This window comes from Rhincodon typus, chromosome 10, assembly GCF_021869965.1.
Source record: "Rhincodon typus isolate 14 chromosome 10, sRhiTyp1.1, whole genome shotgun sequence".
NCBI lineage: Eukaryota > Metazoa > Chordata > Chondrichthyes > Orectolobiformes > Rhincodontidae > Rhincodon > Rhincodon typus.
The window spans coordinates 69978890-69997770 of record NC_063341.1 but is presented as its reverse complement, the minus strand read 5'-3'; the positions used below and the strand labels follow the sequence as shown (position 1 = coordinate 69997770).

General features: G+C 42.1%; 1 pseudogene; it reads right to left on the bottom strand.

The window, feature by feature from the left end:
- Positions 1 to 591: 591 nt before the first annotated feature.
- The window catches only part of LOC109933211, a 24531-nt pseudogene continuing 6241 nt past the window's right edge, over positions 592 to 18881 (bottom strand).

Sequence of the window (18881 nt, the reverse complement as noted above, 5' to 3'; positions counted from 1 at the left end):
CAACTTGTTCACCCAGAGGGTGGTTCATATGTGGAATGAACTGCCAGAGGAAGTGGTAGATGCAGGTACAGTTACAACGTTTAAAAAACATTTGGACAGGTACATGAATAGGAAAGGTTTAGAACGATATGGGCCAATTGCAGGCAAGTCAGACTAGTTTTAGTTTGGAAAATTTGGTCAACATGGATAAGTTGGGCCAAAGGATCTGTTTCTGTGACTCAAGAAAGGGGATCTGGATGGACATGGACAAAATGGGCCGAATAGTCCCCTTCTGTGCTGCATCATTTCTACGGTTCCAAGGGGGCTCTTGGAGCGTGGACAGTTATCAACTCATAGAGTCATAGAAAAAGGCCCTTTGGCCTATCATGTCTGTGCTGGCCAAAAACAACCACCTAAATATTCTAATCCCAATTTCCAACACTTGGCCCGTAGTTTCATATGCCATGGCATTGCAAGTGCACATCTAAATATTTCTTAAACATTGTAAGGGTTTCTGCCTCTACCAGCCTTACAGGTAGTGAGTTCCAGATTCCCACCACCCTCCGGATGAAAATGTTTTTCCCTACATCCCTTCTAAACCTTCTGCCCCTTACCTTAAATCTATGCCCCCTTGTCATTAATCCCTCTATCAAGGGGAAAGGTTTCTTCCTGTCTACACCCCTCACAATTTTATACATCTCAATCATATCCCCTCTCAATCCTCATTCGAATTCTAACAGCTGGCCATGATGGGCTTTGAACTCACATTCTCAGAGCATGAGCCTAGGCCAGGGGCATTACCGCTCTACTGCCATCTCATTGGAACCATCTGTTTACATTGTTGTTAGAGGCAAAAAAAATCCTGATCAGTAACATATATTCAGCGAGAGTTACCTGCTCCCTGATCACAGTCTTCTCCCGGTGCTGTCTACTCTAATTGAATGTTACTTTGGACAATTACAGCTTGAAGATCTGTGATTTTACATGGTGGAAAGTCAACAATGGCTGTTCCTGGGGGAAGTGAAATCGTTCCTCCTATTTGAACCCTGTCAATATCTTCCAACTTAGGATCAAGATCTTCAACGTTGATTGGAGAACTTGGTTGATTTGGATGGATAAGCTCTAGATGAAAAGAAAGACATATATCTTTTGGATCCAGACCACATAGACTTAACTAACCCTGCTCTCACCTTACCTGGTCTATCTCCGACTCCTCTTTTCCCATCCCTCATATCTATTTCCATTCTGGGGATAGGTTGGCCACCAATATCCATTACAAAGTTACCAACTCTCACACCCTGCTCCTGTAAGGACTCCGTCCCATTCTCCCAGTTTCTTTGTCTACAATACATCTATTCTGATGATACTACATTCCACAGGGGTTCTGCGAAATGTCCACCTTCTTCCTCAACCAAGGATTCCACGCCACTATGGTCGACAGGGTCCTCAGCTAGATCAAACACATTTCCTGCACTTCTGCCCTCGCCCTATCTCTTCCTTCCCACAGCACTGATAAGCTCCCCCAGTCCTCACTTACCATCCCACCAGCTTCCACATCCAAAGGATCATTAGCCGCCATTTACGTCACCTCCAGCGGGATGCCACCACCAAACACACATTCCCCTCCCCTCCGCTGTCAGCCTTTTGCAAGGACTGTTCCTTCCGGGACACCCTGGTCCACTCCTCCTCCATTCCCTACAACCCCCATGGCACCTTCTAAGGCAATCGTAGAAAGTGTAACACCTGCCATTTACCTCCTCCCTCCACAGTATCCAAGACCCCAGACACACCTTCTAAATGAAGCAGCAATTTACCTGCACTTCACTCAATATACTTGACCGTATTTGCTGCTCACAATGTAGTCTCCTCTACACTGGGGAGATGCAATGCAGACTGATGACTGCTTTTTAGAACACCTACTTTCCGTCTATAATCGAACCACCAGTTGCCTGACATTCCAACACACCCTGTTCGCTGGCCAACATCTCCAGCTTGTTGCAATGCGCCAGCAAAGCTCAGTACAAGCTTGAAGAACAGCATCTCATTTTCCACTTGGGGCCACTGCAATCTTTTGGACTTTAAAAAATGTTGAGTTCAATAATTTTAGAGCCTGAGTACCTTCTCCCATATCCTTACCCCACCCCCACACACCAGACCTTGTGATCACATGGGCTGCTTCCACTGCAACCAGCTAGTATTCACTCATTAATGGGCTGCATTATCAGCTTTTCTTTCGACCCAGCTCAACATTATCCATTCCTTAGTCTGCCCAACTGTTGTTCTCTCTCTCTCTCTGGATCCCATCTCCGTGTATTGTTTACTCCTTCCACCCCGTGACCCCTCGCCCCACCCCCATACCTCCCTTGTAGAATCTTTTATTACCTCAAAGGGGAATATCAAGGAGTAAGGATGGATAAGGGAATATTATAATCTTATCAGTAAGATTAAGATATCAAAGATATGATAAGATATCAAAGGAATGCATGGAGCCATAGAATCATAGAGTCATACAGCACGGAAACAGACTCTTCGGTCTAACTAATCTATGCCGACCACGTTCCCAAACTAAACTAGTCCCACTTGCCTGCATTTGGCCCATATCCCTCCAAACATTTCCTATTCACGTACTGATCAAAGTCTTTTAAATGTTGTAACTGTACCTGCATCCACCACTTCCTCTGGCAGTTCATTCCACATATGAACCACTCTGTGTGTAAAAAAAAAATTGCTCCCTATATCCTTCTTAAAACTTTTTCCTCTCACCATAAAAATATGTCCTGTACTTTTGAATACCCCTACCCTCGGGAAAAGACCCTTGCTATTCACCTTAATGTATGCCCCTCATGATTTTATATACCTCTATAACGTCATCCTTCAACCTCCTATGCTCCAGTGGAAAAGTGTCCCAGCCTATCCAGCCTCTTGTTATAACTGAAACCTCCATCCCCCCGCACCCCCCAATCCCCACCCCATTCCCCAGCAACAGCCTGGTAAACCTTTTCTGAACCCTCTTCAATTTAATAATATCTTTCTGATAGCATGGCAACCAGAACTGCATACAGTTCATGAGTGTGCATCAAAGATAACAGCTAACAGCTGCATCAACTGATAGAAGAAATACGTGATGATAGATGAGACTTGCATTTTGCTTATGTTATAAAACCTATAAAATGGCAATAAATGTTTTCTTGAGGACTTATCGTCTTCTCTCGTAAACATTGAGTAAGCAATCATGATTATATACTTGCAACCTCCTGTACAAAGTTGTCCTTTGGGATTGAATATACTTGGTACCTCCCTCTCCTTTACATTATACATGAGGTCTTTTTATGATCTCATTAACTGATATAAACAATAGGATTAGCCAGACATTAACCGGATATTTTCAATGTTTCCAACCGTTTGAATTTGTAACAGAATATGTGAAAATATTCAATAGGAACTCCATATAAAAAGAATAGCAATATATTACAAGATCTTTATCACTCTGTGCAATGACCCTCAACAAAAATTCTCTTGAATTGAACCTTTGTTTGAAGCTGGCATCTCAGAGAAGTGTGCAAAGCTGCTTGGCATTGGAATGACAAAACACCAGTTTTCTCTCAGTAAGAGAAGTAACACACATGAATCCAATGCTCTTCCATTTCTTCTGTCTCTGCCCTCCCACAATGTTATTTACTCGGGGACTTGGTATGGGCTGTAAGGACTGATGTGATGAGGAAAAGGTGAACATAATGAAAGTGATCTGGGGAGCTGCAGAATCCAGACAGATATCAAAATGATAACTCATGCTGGTATAAAATCACCCACGCTCTGGTGGTAACTCTATGCATATTTTTCTGTCCTTGCCAAGTATTTACCATTCTCCATATATCCTGGTACAAACAAAGGAGGTCTTCCTGTCATTTTTATTGTTCCTTCCTTTCCCTGTACACGCACTTTAAAGCTGTATCTTCCATATCCAGTAAAGTTGTGGAAATATTTAGTGTAAATGCCATCGTTCCTGATGATATCCACACCTAAATGTAAAAAAGGGTGAACAGCAAAATACACTGTGAGAGGAACATGGACTAATAACACTGCATGAATGTTAGCACTTAGCAACAAAACAATAATTCATACTCTTAGAAATTAGGAACAGGAGTAGGCCATTCAGCCCATCAATTCAATATGATCATGGCTGATCTTCTACCTCAATGCCATATGCCCACTTTCTCCCCATACACCTTGATGGTTTCGCAATCTAAAGATTTATTTATCTCTTTTGTTAATACATTCAGAGACTTGGCCTCAATAAGACCATAAGACTTAGGAGCAGAAATTAGGCCATTCAGCCCATCGAGTCTGCTCCACCATTCAATCATGGCTGATAAATTTCTCAATCCCATTCTCCCATTTTCTCCGTGTAACCTTTGATCCTCTTGACGATCAAGAACCTTTCTATCTCAGTCTTAAATGTACTCAATGACCTGGCCTCCACAGCCTTCTGTGTCAGTGAATTACATAGATTCACCACTCTCTGGCTGAAGAAGTTTCTCCCCATCTCTGTTCTAAAGGGTCTTCCCGTTACTCTAAAGCTGTGTCCTCGGGTCCACAGCCTTACTGTATGAGTAGTCACTGATGATGTGTGCAAAGCAAAACAATCAGGTCTAAATCCAATCAACAACAATCAAAACTCAAAACTCTTTCATTGTTTTATGAATTGCTTTATCTCTGAAGCATTGGTTAACATGAGCTGTAGTCCTGGGAACTGGGGACTTGCTCATAATACATGAGAACACCCAATAATCAATGCAGTGGCTCAGAATCAGAGCTCTAAACTCAATTATGCTAATAAATGTTGACTTTTGCATGTCCAAGCTATGCACTGAGTGTGATGTTTACTTGAATGGCTCAATGTCAGTTACATTTGAAGAGACAATGTATAGAGGGGAACTGAATGTCTTCAACATGAATAAGGCACCTTACAGTGAGACTGAAAGACAGATTCAATGATGCATTGCCAAAATGACATTGGACATAGGACCATGAGGAGAATATGCTTTCCCAGGATCAGAAGGGAGATAATCTCACTACAAAATATGGTCGAGGTGTCAATATCAAGAGAATTATTGCCCAGACTATGGATGTAAGAAGTGATTTGATGGTTTGCATCAGGCCAGGGAAAGTAAGTTGCTTCAACTGTATCCTGTAGTTTTAGCCCCAAACCACTCTTCATGTGCCAAGTATCACTTCATTTCTGTAACCCACTTGACTTACAGCAGCACCCAGCCTTTACCACTTCTTCATTCATCCATATACTCTTGTAACTCACCAAATCCTAATGCAACATATTCACCCTCACCAAACACACTGCATTAATGCATCCATTAATTCACTCATTTGCAGGTCATTATTCCATCCTTGAAGAACAAAGTGCAAAGTGCATAGAAAAGGCTTGGTTAGGGTGGTTGACTGTGCAAGTTGTTTAACACACTGAGACAGGGAGTACTGCCTGCAGGTAAGTGGCACATAGACATCAGTCCAATTGGAGATGAGGGAAATAGGGAACTAAAAGATAGCTGCTGACAGATGTAAAAGTATCCCTGTTACATGTACACTGCATGTCTTTCATCAATGAATGAAATAATGAGAAGACATTATGGAGATTTTAAGAATTATGACTTACAATGAACAAGTACAGGCTAAGCCTAATCACCTGTTACTTTTCAAGGACAGGACAATTTATGTGGAGCACTGAAAACCACAAGTCACCTGAAATGATCATAGGCTGTCCACTCTGATCCTGAAGCAGTGAGCTTGCTGTGCTATTGGGAGAGTCACATTTCCTCCTCGGCTTCAATGCTGAGCTGGAGCCACTTTATATTTTTAATTCATTTATTGGATTTTGGCATCACTGGAAAGACTGTTCATTGCCTAGCGCTAATTGCCCTGATTCAGGGAGCTTGCTGTGGCATTTCAATGTTACAAGCCAACCACATTTTGTGGAACTGGAGTCACATATCATCCAGGTAAGAACACGCATTCATTCACAATAGATGAGTTTTAACAACAATTGATTGTTGTTTCCATGGTCACTGTTGCTGCTATTTTAGCAAGTGCACTCGAATTCCAAGTGCCAACGAAGGAGGATTTGAACCCATGAACGCAGAGCACTAGATTGGTCTCAGGATATTATTCCAGTGAAATTACTACTATGCCATTACCTCACCTTCCAACAGCCATTCAAAATATATATTAGGAACAAAAACAAAATTGCTGGAAAAGCTCAGCAAGTTCCGGCAGCATCTGTGAAGAAGAAAACAGAGTTAACGTTTCGGGTCCGTGACCCTTCCTCAGAACGGTTCCTCAGAACTTCTGAGGAAGGGTCACCGGACCTGAAACATTAACTCTGTTTTCTCCTTCACAGATGCTGCCAGACCTGCTGAGCTTTTCCAGCAACTTTGTTTTTGCTCCTGATTTACAGCATCCGCTGTTCTTTTGGTTTTTACAAAGTATATATTATGTAGCTGGTGAGAGAAGACAAACCTCTACTACTACTATATCAGGTCGGACAGAGAGCTGGACCATTGTAATTTCGAATACATGGGTTGTCACCAATCTTTAATTCCTGTTGATACTTAGGTCCCCTCACAATGTCAACTTATTTGTTACAGACCAGACCAAACTTCCTCAAAACATATTGAAAAGATAGCCTAAACCCTAACATTTTCTTATTTTAAAGGAAGATGTCAGATGCTGTGTTCCAGATGCAATTTGATTGGTCAAACTACTCGACTTTAAGCAAAACAGAATTTATTCAAGAACTGTAGTTAAAATACAACAAAAGAAAGAAGAACTTGGTCAGCATAGACCAGTTTGGGCCGAAGGGCCTGTCTCCATGCTGTAGGACTCTAACTTATAATAACTTAACCCAACTGGAAAACTTAACAGAATAATAGATACAGTAACTGTTACTAATCAGCTTTTCCAATATAGTAACATCCCATAAACACAACCCTTGGTAAATTTAGAAAACAGATTTTATCTCACATGCAATCCAGCAGCCCAGGAACAGAATCCCCAGCTTTTGGCAATAATCGAGGTTTGGAAAAACAGCTTCCACTTCTTCAAGACCCAAAAGCAACTGCTGAAAGCTAAACCTAAAAGCCCTGTTTCCGTGGGAGCTTGACCACACCCAATCAGGCTGCTTCTATTGTTCCAACATTTTTAAAAAACTCCCCAAGGCTTCACAAGTTGTTTATCTCTCATAGACTGTTCGTCACCTGTCCTCAGTCTCTCTCTAAAAGAAACTAGGACAAAACACACCTCCTAAAGCCACAGCATTATCACAAGAAGAAAGAGCTGTTAAAGCAAACCCATGTTATAAAGGTGTTTCAGAGATAGTAGGAACTGCAGATGCTGGAGAATCTGAGATAACCAGGTGTAGAGCTGGATGAACGCAGCAGGGCAAGCAGCATCAGAGGAGCAGGAAAGCTGACGTTTTGGGCCTAGACCCTTCTTCAGAAAAATTCTGAATTCAAATAAATGTTGAACAGGATGGGGCTGTATCCATTGGAGTTTTGAAGGGTGTGAAGCGTATTGAAACATGTAGGATTGTAAAGGTCTTACCAGGGTAGAGTTTGATGGGGACTTGTCTTAATAAAGGATGGGCAATGGTAAACAAGTTACACTTAGACAATGCTATCAGGAAGCATGCTTAAATTGATAAGAAATAGTTATTAAAGTAACAATTTGATCATACCTGGGCAGTCCCATTAATCTTCAGACGGGCTGTTTGTACAGTGTTATCAATCTTAAAGTCACTGCTGTTGTACACCTTTCCACTGGGGTCATGTACAAACACACCTGGTATCTGCCTCTCCCACGTAATGACAAAAAATGTATCATTCCCAATGGTCTTATCGACAAAAACTGTACCATTCAACCAACTGTCATCATCAATCCTTGTTGCAGAACTTTCAAGCTGCGACCAAGGAAATAGAATTATTATGTTTTACCATTATATTAGCACAACTGTGATTTGGAAACTCATTATCTGATACCAATCAAACCTGAATAGACTGTTGACTAATGTCACCATTTCCTGATACTAATCCAGTGAAGGCATCCATTAATCCATTGGTATCAAGGTTATCAGTGGCTGCAAACTGTAAACCTCCTAGAGAATAAGAAGGAGAAGTTATAAATATACAGAAAACCTCTGGCTAATTCCAATTAATAACTTAATTCTGAAATAGGCATCCATGGATTTCTGCAATGTGATAGAATCCACCCAATGAAAATTAATTAGGCACGGTGGCTCAGTGGTTAGCACTGCTGCTTCACAGTGCCAGGGACCCAGGTCTGATTTCACTCTAAGGCAAATGCCTGTGTGAAGTTTGCACATTCTCCCTGTGTCTGCGTGTGTTTCCTCTAAATGCTCCGGTTTCCTCCCACAGCCCAAAGCAGGTTAGGTGGATTGGCCTTGCTAAATTGCCTATAGTGTGCAGGTATGTGTAGGCTAGGTGGATTAATGATGGGAAATGCAGGGTTACAGTGATAGGGTAGAGGGTGGGTTTGGGTGGGATACTCTTCGGAGGGTCAGTGTGAGCTTGATGGACTGAATGGCCTGCTTGCACACTGTAGGGATTACATGATAAACTCTGAAGCATTTTAGTCCTGATTTTTAGCCTGACAGTTCAACAGAAGCAAAGTATCTAGGATTTGGCTACTTTCACTATGTTAACAAGAGACTTGGCAATTGGAGTCCAGAAATGTGGTCGCACTCAAAGGACCAATGAACTGTTCCATCCCACAAACTCAGTCCACCTTTCAATGAGATTGTCACTTGATTCAAATCTCAATACCTACACTCTAAGAGACTTAATTTAACATCACTTGCTTGAAAAGCTCAGCAGGTCTAGCAGCATCTGTAGAGAGAAATGAGAGTTAATGTTTCAGGTCTGGTGACCCTTCCACAGAACCTTCTGAGGAAGGGTTACAGGACCTGAAATGTTAACTCTGATTTCTCTTCACAGATGCTGCTAGACACGCTGAACTTTTCCAGCAACTTCTGTTTTTGTTTCTGATTTACAGCATCCGCAGTTCTTTCAGTTTATAATTTGACATCAGTGTTGGGTAAGATTTTTGGAAACAATAATTTATGGAAGAAAAGTCAACAGGCACTTGGAGAGATTTGGCTTAATAAAGGAGAACCTTTACACATTTATAAAATTCAGGTTATGCTTATCTAATCAAATTGGATTTTTTGATGAAGTACAGAGGTGAATTTCTGACTTTGTCCACCCCAGTCCAACACCAGCACCTCCACGTCACGTTTTATGCTGTAAATGTTATGTAACACTACACCAGTAATCTCAGTGTAACTTGAACGCTTTGACTTTTGTTTCCCCGTTGTGTTGGGTTTCTAATGCTTTTCTATTATGATTATTTAATATTTTGTGTTGTTTACAATAAATTTTAAAAAGTACAGAGTGCAGTTTTTTGTTAGCAGCGCCAGGGCCAAAAATAGGAAGAAGAAGTACCTCCAACTCCCCTTTGGAGTCTGCCCAGTAATTGGAGCACACTCACCTGGAAAACTTTTGTCCACTATTTTCATTGAGATGGCAACCAACTTATTTTAAACAAACAAAAACAGAAACTGCTGGAGAAACTTAGCAGATTTGGCAGCTCCTGTGGAGAGAGAAAAACAGAGTCAGAAGTCACACGTCACCAGGTTATAGTCCAACAGGTTTGGTTGAAATCTCATGTTTTCGGAACACTGCATCTTCTTCAGGAGAAGACTTCACCTGACAAAGGAGCAGCACTCTGAAAGCTTCTTATTTCATGTTGGACTATAACCTGGTGTTGTGTGACTTCTGACTTTGTTCACTCCAGTCCAACACCGGCACCTCCACATCAGAAAAAAAACAGAGTTGACGTTCTGAGTCCCAGGGCAGTGGAATGGATGTGGTGCCAGTTAGCCGGGCTGCTTTGTCCTGGAAAGTGTCAAGCTTCTTGAGTGTTACTGGGGCTGTTGTCATCCAGGCAATGGGGAGTATTCCATCACACTCCTGATTTGTGCCTTGTAGATGGTGAACTGGCTTTGGGGAGTCAGAAAGTGACTTACTTCGTGTAGAATTCTTAGCCTCTTTATAGGCATGTAATTAGTGTTGTAAGTAAACTTCAAGATATCTTGTTTTCAATTCTCTGTGGTATACACTGGCTACCATATTAAAAAAAAACACAAAATGCAAGAGGCAGGAAGTGCTTTCATGTTGATCTTATAAGACATAATTAAAGGCCTTTCAGTGCGTTTTACCTGTCATATTTGACAACTGTTCCAATTCGACAGCTGCACTTGGTCCTAACGCTATTGTATGGATAACAGCACCACTTTGTTTCACGTCTGAGTAGCAACTGCTTATTGCATTATCTTGCCCATCAGTCAGCAAAACGATTTCATCACCACTTGTTGTGTTGTCATTGTTGTGAAGTATCTGTAAAGCAATTAGTTATTGTCATTGTTGGGGAAAAAAGTGCTAACTAAAAGCAATGAGCTGTTAAAACTTTTTTTAACTCACCTGAAAACCAGCTCAAACCCCTGCGCATATGTTTGTCCGCCAAGTAGCTGAGGTCGGTAGCAGTTGGACCAGCTCATCCCTCACATCATCATTCCCTATCACTGTCAAATTTGTTTGAATAGTTGCAATGTTATTAAAAGTGACGATTCCAACTTCTGATTTTGCTTCAATGATCTGCAGTAAGAATATCTCAGCTGCTTGTCATAGTCTGTTAATACGCTTCCCCTATTTAACAAATATAAGATAAAGCAACATGCAAGATGCAGCCATTTATTTGATTTGTTTCTACATGACATTCAGAAAAAAAGGTTTGCAAACACTCATTTAATTTAGGCTTGATTCAAGCAGACTGCTTTTTCCAGCATGGTGATTGTTTCGGGCAAGTGGAGAGTGTTCCAGTACACTCTAGGTGATAAAGAGGACCTGGGAGTTGGGAGATGAGCCACTTGTCTCAGCAAAACCAGCTTCTGACCTCCTTTTCTGATGAAGGGTCCAGGCCCGAAACGTCAGCCTCTCTGCTCCTATGATGCTGCTTGGCCTGCTGTGTTCATCCAGCCCTGCACCTTATTGTCTCTGACCTCCTCTAGATTGCTGCATGAAGCCACATACAGCATGAAGTGAGGTTTCTGCAAAATAAACTTTACTGATGGTCTTAACGAGCCCATGCTCCCAGAGACATCAAGGACTAAGCAGAGCACACAGTGTTTGGCCTGTAGCAGTGTAAAGGTTGGTATCACTGAACCACTGTAGGGTGGGTGATTGTTTCTGAAATCCTGCGACTCTCTGATAACCTCCCAAGCGCTCCTGTAGTTGCATATTTTGTTCTGCATAGTTGGTGCTTCAGGATTGTGGGTCATATTATCACAGAATTCAACCACCTGTATATTTAGATTAAAAAGTGCAGTGGGTTAAAGGATTAGACTGTGGTGTTGTGGGGTGCAGAGACACTGAGGGGGTGGAGAGGAAGAGCTCTCCATAAAAATGCTATGCAATGTCTTACAAAGTGTGACACTCTTCAAGACAGAAAAAGGATGATTTAGCAGACTCATAGAGACTGTCTGCACAAGGTCAGAGTCATACAGCACAGAGGCAGGCCTAACGGTCCAACTCATCTATGCTGACCAGGTTTCCTATACTGGACTAGTACCATTTACCAGTGTTTGACCCATATGCCTCTAAACATTTCCTGTCCATGTATCTGACTAAATGTCTTTTAAATGTTGTAATTGTACATGCCTACACCACTTTCTCTGGCAGCTTTTTCCATACAGGCACGATCCTTAATGTGAAAATGTTGCCCCTGAGGCCTTTTTTAAACCTTTCCCCTCTCACCTTAAACCTATGCCCTCTAGTCTTGGACTTCCCTACCCTGGGGAAAAGACCTTGGCCATTCACCTTGTCTATGCCTCTCATGAATTTATAAAGCTCTACAATGTCACCCTTCAGCCTCCTATGCGCCAGGAAAAAAATATCCCAGCCTATCCAACCTCTCCTTATATTTCAAACACTCCAGTCTTGGTAACGTCCCTGTAAATATTTTTTCTAGTTTAATGATATCCTTCCTATGGCAGGGAGACCAGAACTGCACGCAGTACTCTAATCAATTTTACACTTCCTACCAAGGCAGTAATCTCTGGTACCATCACCCGCCCACAATGAAACAAGCTGGATTGGCATTCCATTAATTCCAATGGACACCAGGGAACTCTCTAAGAGGAAGAAATCCACAACATCAGCTGGGCACAAAGTTTAAAACATACTTCATACTGATACTATCACAGTCTGAGCTTGAAACTAAGCAAAAGACAAATCAGCCAAATTTTTTTTCCACAAAATTCCTCTTTATCGTGAATAGCATGTTGATAGCAGCAATCATGTATTGCCCTTCCCCAGATATTGGCATTTAATCATGGAAAGACACCAATCCCTGCATTATCACCAACTTCTGGGGACCAGCTCTATGTAGCCTGCAGGAGGAAGCTGGACATGTGGAAAATGCAGGATTTCACTGCTCTCCCACCAATGAAGAGCAGTCACACCCAAACTTCAGTAAAAAGGGGAGACTGATGCGTGAAATTGCAGGAGTCCATTAAAGTGAAACTCCTCCAGAGCACTGTAGCCAATATAAAAGTCCCTTCCAAAGAAATATACATAAAATATAGTGACATATGTGTTCAAATTTGTTCTTAGGATGTGAGTGTTACTAGCACTTTCTAATTTCCCTGAGGTGTCGGGGAGAGAGGCTGCAGAGAGGTACTGCTCACTTCAGTGTCCCTGACCTGTTTTGTAAAGATATGAACTGATGCAGTTTAGTTGTTGGACAGTGGTAATCCCCAGGATATTAATAGTGAGGGTAATCAGATTGAATGTCAAGAGGAGATGGTTAGGCTCTCTCTTGTTGGAGATGGTCATTTCCTGGCACTTTGCCACTTGCCAGGTTCAACCTGGATGTTGTGCAGATCTGGCATGCGTGCACAGACGGCTCTGTTATTTAAAGAATTATGAGTTGAGCTGAAAACTGTGCGATTAACAGCAATCTCCAGGCAAAGGGATGAGCATTGGTGAAGCACACTGAGGATAATTCTGCCCAAGAGGCTACTTTGAGTGTTGTCCTGTAGCAATGGCGTGAGGCTGATGTGATAAGCTGTATAAGAGCTGTAGGAGTGTTTAATGATATTTGACAAAAGCACCTTCTTGTATCTCCGCTTACATTTGGCAGTCCCTGGAGGTACATAATCGAAGAGGATGAATTCTGATTCTTTGCTTGGAAGAATTTACAAATACCTTTCGGCAACCTTGTATCAGGATCAATCTCGCACGGTGAACAGGAGTGCAATCAGCAGCTATTCCAGTTATCTGTTTTGAACATCTAAGAGTCAATATAATATTAGCATTGTATTTGATACTGAGCAACATTTCTATTAGAAGTGATCATTTAATGAAATTGAAGATGCTACTTTAGACAACACCGAGAAGGAGAAATTGCTTGAGGTTTATTTTACTCATTTTCTTCATTCATAGACACCAGCGCCTCCTGATGCAGCTTGCAACTTTGCAGCAAAGTCTTGAACATCTCTGTGGGAGCTGGAAAGAATCCTACTGCTGTGGGCAACAGCATCATTTATTTAGGGCATGGGAGACATGATACACACGCTGCCTGTGCCAGTTCTGTCAGAGCTAGATAGCTTTCCTAAATTATTAGCAGAATTGTAATTTGAGGCTAAGTGGGTCCCAATACTACCGGCTGCTTCTGCACTCAAAAGGGGGTGCTGAGCAGAGTGTGCTGAGCCAGCCTGCCTTTCCTGAAGCTGGGCCATTGATGTTAAAGAGATACTGCACTAAATGATGAACACTAGGGCAAAGAGAAGGTTGCAGGTGGAATAATGTGCACTGGAGACTTTAGTGGGAGATGATTGGGAGGATAGATGTAATGGTTCCATTGGCCCTCAGAAGGTTTGAAGGACCACACAGAAAAACAGGTGGGAGCAGATGGCCGACTTTTGGAAGGAAGATAGAATCTCTACAGTGCAGAGAGAGGCCATTTGGCCCATCGTGTTTACACTGACCCTCCAAAGAGCTTCCTCCCACCCCAGATCTAATCCCAGCCCATTCCTGTAACCCCACATTTACCATGACTAATTCACCTCACCTTTACCTCCATGGACACCATGCACAATTTAGCACAGTCAATCCACCTATACTTGCACTGTTTGGACTGTGGGTGGAAACAGGAGCACCCAGAGGAAAACCACACAGACATGGGGAGAACATGCAAATTTCAGATAGACAGTTGCCTGAGGCTGGAATAAAATCTGGTTCCTGGTGTTGTGAGGCAGCAGTGCTAACCACTGAGATATTGTGCCAACCCATGGACTTGAAAACCTGGCAGTATTGCCTCAAAGACTCTAATGACTTCACTCATCGATGACTGCATCTTTACCTGTCACTTCTCAACCCCTACTCAATCTTTGCCACTCCTACCATCTATCCAGTACTTTCCCAGAAGCACTACCTACTTTTCGGGAGTTACAACAAATGCCTTCACACACCAAACAATGTTGCAAGAGTCATCAACATAACTTCAGCTACTGAACTCCGATGAGCAGATCAGCCAAACACAATTCAAGCCAATCATAGACACTCTGACCTCTCTCAAAAAAGATGGGAGCAGAATCAAACTGGCACATCACAAGGCTACCTGCGTCTCCTGAACTCTACAGAGGAGTTTCTTCTTAACATCAAAGGGCTGGTGATGCCAAATCCTGTCTCATCCGACATGACTGAAAACAGTGAGGCCAATGGTCTATTCCTGCCTTATGCCACTTCACCATTCTCAGTTCATTCTAACCCTGCTTCCTGATATGATGAACAAGCTTCTGATGTTGTAACCATGAACCTCTTGCTTCGCACCTAAGTCCCCTACCCTCAGACTAACTTTCTCCTTCTGAGATCTTATTATAGTCACGTTAGAACTGCTCTGTGCTTAGACACAAGAGTCCCAGGAGGAAAGGAGGCAGCAACAGCACTGCACCAATGAACAGCTCCCATCCCTTCATCTAATGCTTGCAGTTATCAATTTGGATACTGGCACTGTGCATATCTTGGAGATCAGTGCACGGTTATGACCAACACGTGGTGCGTCAGCAGGCAAAAATGAGCTACAGTCAGGACACGGGGAAAAGGATTAATAACAGAATGTCCTGGAGAAATTCAGCAGGTCTGGTAGCATCTGTGGAGGGAGAAACAGAGTTATGTTTCAAGTGCAGCGTGACTCTTCTTCAGAAAAGGGGAACGAGGATGTTTCCTTTCCCTGGAGGGGAGGTGGCTGCAGGATTCTGCTGTAGAGGTTCACCAGGACTTCAATGAGGCAACAGTCACAGACGGTCCTGAAGGGGCACACAGATCGAGATGTTGCTGCCTTGGTTGGTCAGCCAGACAGTGTCTTGATTTCAGGAAGCAAGGAGGACAGGGACATTGTTGGATCGTGGCATTAGACTGATAAACCAGAACTCCAGGTTAATGCTTTGGGGACATGAGTTCAAATCCCACCACAACGCATGGCAAAATTCGCATTCAATGAAAAAAAATCTGGAATATAAAGCTAGTCCAATGGTAACTGTGAAAACATTGTCAATTGTAATAATATCTCTATGAGTATATAACTAACTAATTAAATGCAAGTCTCCCCTTATTTCAAGTATTGTCATCTTGTCTAGAAATCTTGAAAGACGTTTTTCTCTGGACAACGTCAGTCATGTTGAATTGTCCTACCTTGTCGCCTCAGAAGTTCCATCGTCTGACATATAAAAAGGCTTGAGGTGGTTGTATTCTTCAAACAGTCCCCACTGAAATCGAGCCCACTTATGAAGAAATACTTTACCTGTAACAACAGTATTTTTCCATTCAAAATTATGAAACCAAGTGCTGTCATTTTCTGTGAGACATAAGCAGTATGGGTGCATCAGTAAATATAAATAGTCTCTTGTCTGCATGTGAAATGCTCTCAGTGGCATGATGTTAGTTCGGGGCAAGACAAACCACATTTTGCAGCCTCCGTTAGTGGCGGTACTGGTTTCTGCTGCAAGGTCTCTGAGCGGATTAGAATTGATGTGTCAAAGGATGGGACTAAATACATTGATCCTCTCCTAGCTCAATGGTGAAGCAGCTCAGAAATGTATTGCAATGTTTGTAACAATGCTGTATGCAGCCTAGAGAAGGAGGGATATGTTTTCCTGAAGTACCAGGAGAAAGAAATCTACACACTTGTTCCAAGCAAGAGGTGTGCAGCAGGAGCATTGTGACCTTCTTTGTGATGCAGTGTAGGGATGGTTTTATGTTGCAACCAGATCAAGAAGAGTGAGCATGTTTGTTAATTACCTACGACTTTCAACATAACTCGGGTTCCACTCCCCACAGCCACTCTAGTCTTAGCGCCAACTATCTTTAGCTTCCTTCCCTTCCCACTTATCCATCCATCACTATATCTCAGCCAAGCCTTAGGCAGTTCCATGGGGCAGTCTGATTGTCACCTTCAAGAATGCCTTGTATAAATTGGATGGATACCCAACCTTTACTCATTCACAGATTGTACAGTTGTGCGCCAGCATGAGTACTCACAAATCCATTGTGTTTCCACCCAGTAACGCCAACATTTGCCCACCCCTAATTACCCTTGAACTGAGGACAGTTAAGATTCAACCACGTTGCTATAGGTCTAGATTTCTTTGTTGGTCTTATCAGATATAGAGTGTAGATTTCCTTATAGTAGAATCAGAATGGTGGAAATCTGAACCAGATAACCAAAAATGGTTGGAGACATTCAGCAGGTCAGGCAGCATCTGTGGAGAGAGAGGTAGAATTAACATTTCAAGTCCATTGTGACTCTTGTTCAGAATTCAAAGATAAGAGTCGTATCAGACTCAAAATGTTAATTTATTTCTCTTTCCCATAGATACTGCTCAAGCTTGAGTAGATTTTCTTCCCTATTAAATTATGTCTATCAGTAGTAGCTTTGTGATCAACATCGCTGAGAGTTATTAACTGAATTTAAATTCCACCAGTGCTATGGCGGGATTTGAACTCAGGGCTGGAACACAAGTCCTGGCACCTGGATTTAGTTATGAGATTGCTGCTATGATAAAACCTCTCTTCGAGAACATGATTCACTCTCCGCTGTTTTTACTTCCACTAATTGTGTATTAAATATCTACACCCCCAAGGCAAAAGCAGGAAACTAGAGATTTATTAGTTTTATTTTTGTTGTGGGGAATTTACTGGAATCTATGGTTAAGGACAGTGACCAAGAATTTAGGGAAATTTGAACTGATTAGATTTGTAAAGGAAGATCATATCAAATATATCTAATTGCATTTTTTGAGGAAGTAACAAAGGAACAATAGCTTACAGTTTGAAAACAAAACACAAGGAACTTTACTTGATTACTATTATACATAATTTGACACCAAGATACCATATGGATCTTTGACGGCAGTTGGGCAATGTTTAATGAAAGAGGTTTTAAAGAGTGAGTTAGAAGAGTGAAACATTGAGAGTTGGAGAGGTTTAGAGAAGGAATTGAAAAGCTTTTAGGGCATTGGCTTATGGTGGAGCCATTAAAACTGGAAATGGTTAAAAGACTAGAATTGAAGGTGTTTAGAGATCTCAGAGAGTTACAGGGCTCGTAGAGATGACAAAAACAGCAAGGGGAAAGACCACAGAAGGGTTTGAGGTAGGAAGGAGAATTTCAAAACCAAGACATTGCCAGACAAGAAGCTAACTATGGGTCTGTGTCAGCCATGATCTTATTGAATGGCGGAGCAGGCTCGCTGGGCCAGATGGCCTCGTCCTGGTTCTATTTCTTATGTTCTTATGTTTCATCCTCAGAAAGGGACGAGGAAGGGCATTGGAGGAAGTGGCTAACAGAGTTTTGGAGGTGGGATGGAAACCTAAGGTAGGGAGGCCAACTTGTGACCAATGTGATAGAAGTGGGGAACTCTCTCTCACTAAAAGCAAAAGATACTAGCTCTCAAGAAAATTTAAATTCAAAAATGAAGTTTTGCTAGTCAGTCATATTGAGAGATAAGGAGACAAGGAGAGGAAATGAAGTTAGGATGTTGCTCTATATTGAATGGTAGTACAGACTGGAGAGTCTGAATGGTGAACTCACATTCACACATGATTTAGGATAGAAGCACATGTTGTAGTATGTTGAGTTAATTGTTTACTTTTTGATCCGTAAACTGAAACCAGACTGCTGTTCAGTATAAAGTTTGTTGTGAAGTGAATGTACTGTCCCTTCGCACCACATTCGCCATACTGTAGGTTGTATGGGTCATCTCCGTATTTAAGGTATGGTTCAGCAATAATCACATCAGCCTAGGAAAAGGCAAATGAATGCTACCATGTGAGGATCACTGGAATAATACACATGCACAGGCATGCACACAAATATACATCAGTAATACACACAGAGGCACACACACACAGGCAGATAACACACACAGAGACACACACACACATGCACAGACACATCAGAAACACACACACACACATTGACAACACACAGAGACACAAACTCCTATCAGTAGCACGTACAGAGAGATACACAGTCACGCACATGCAGACGCAGACACATGCACGCACACAGTATAAAGGAATACACGACAATAGAAGAAACGTCAATGTTCCTGCAGTACAAGGAGACAGAATTTCTTTGGGGATTTTCCCAATCTGTTACCGTAACTTTGGCCTGTGTTGGGTTGTAAAGAAGGCATATGGTGTGTTGGTTTTCATCGGCAAGGGAATTGAGTTTAAGAGCCGTGAGGTTATGCTGCAGCT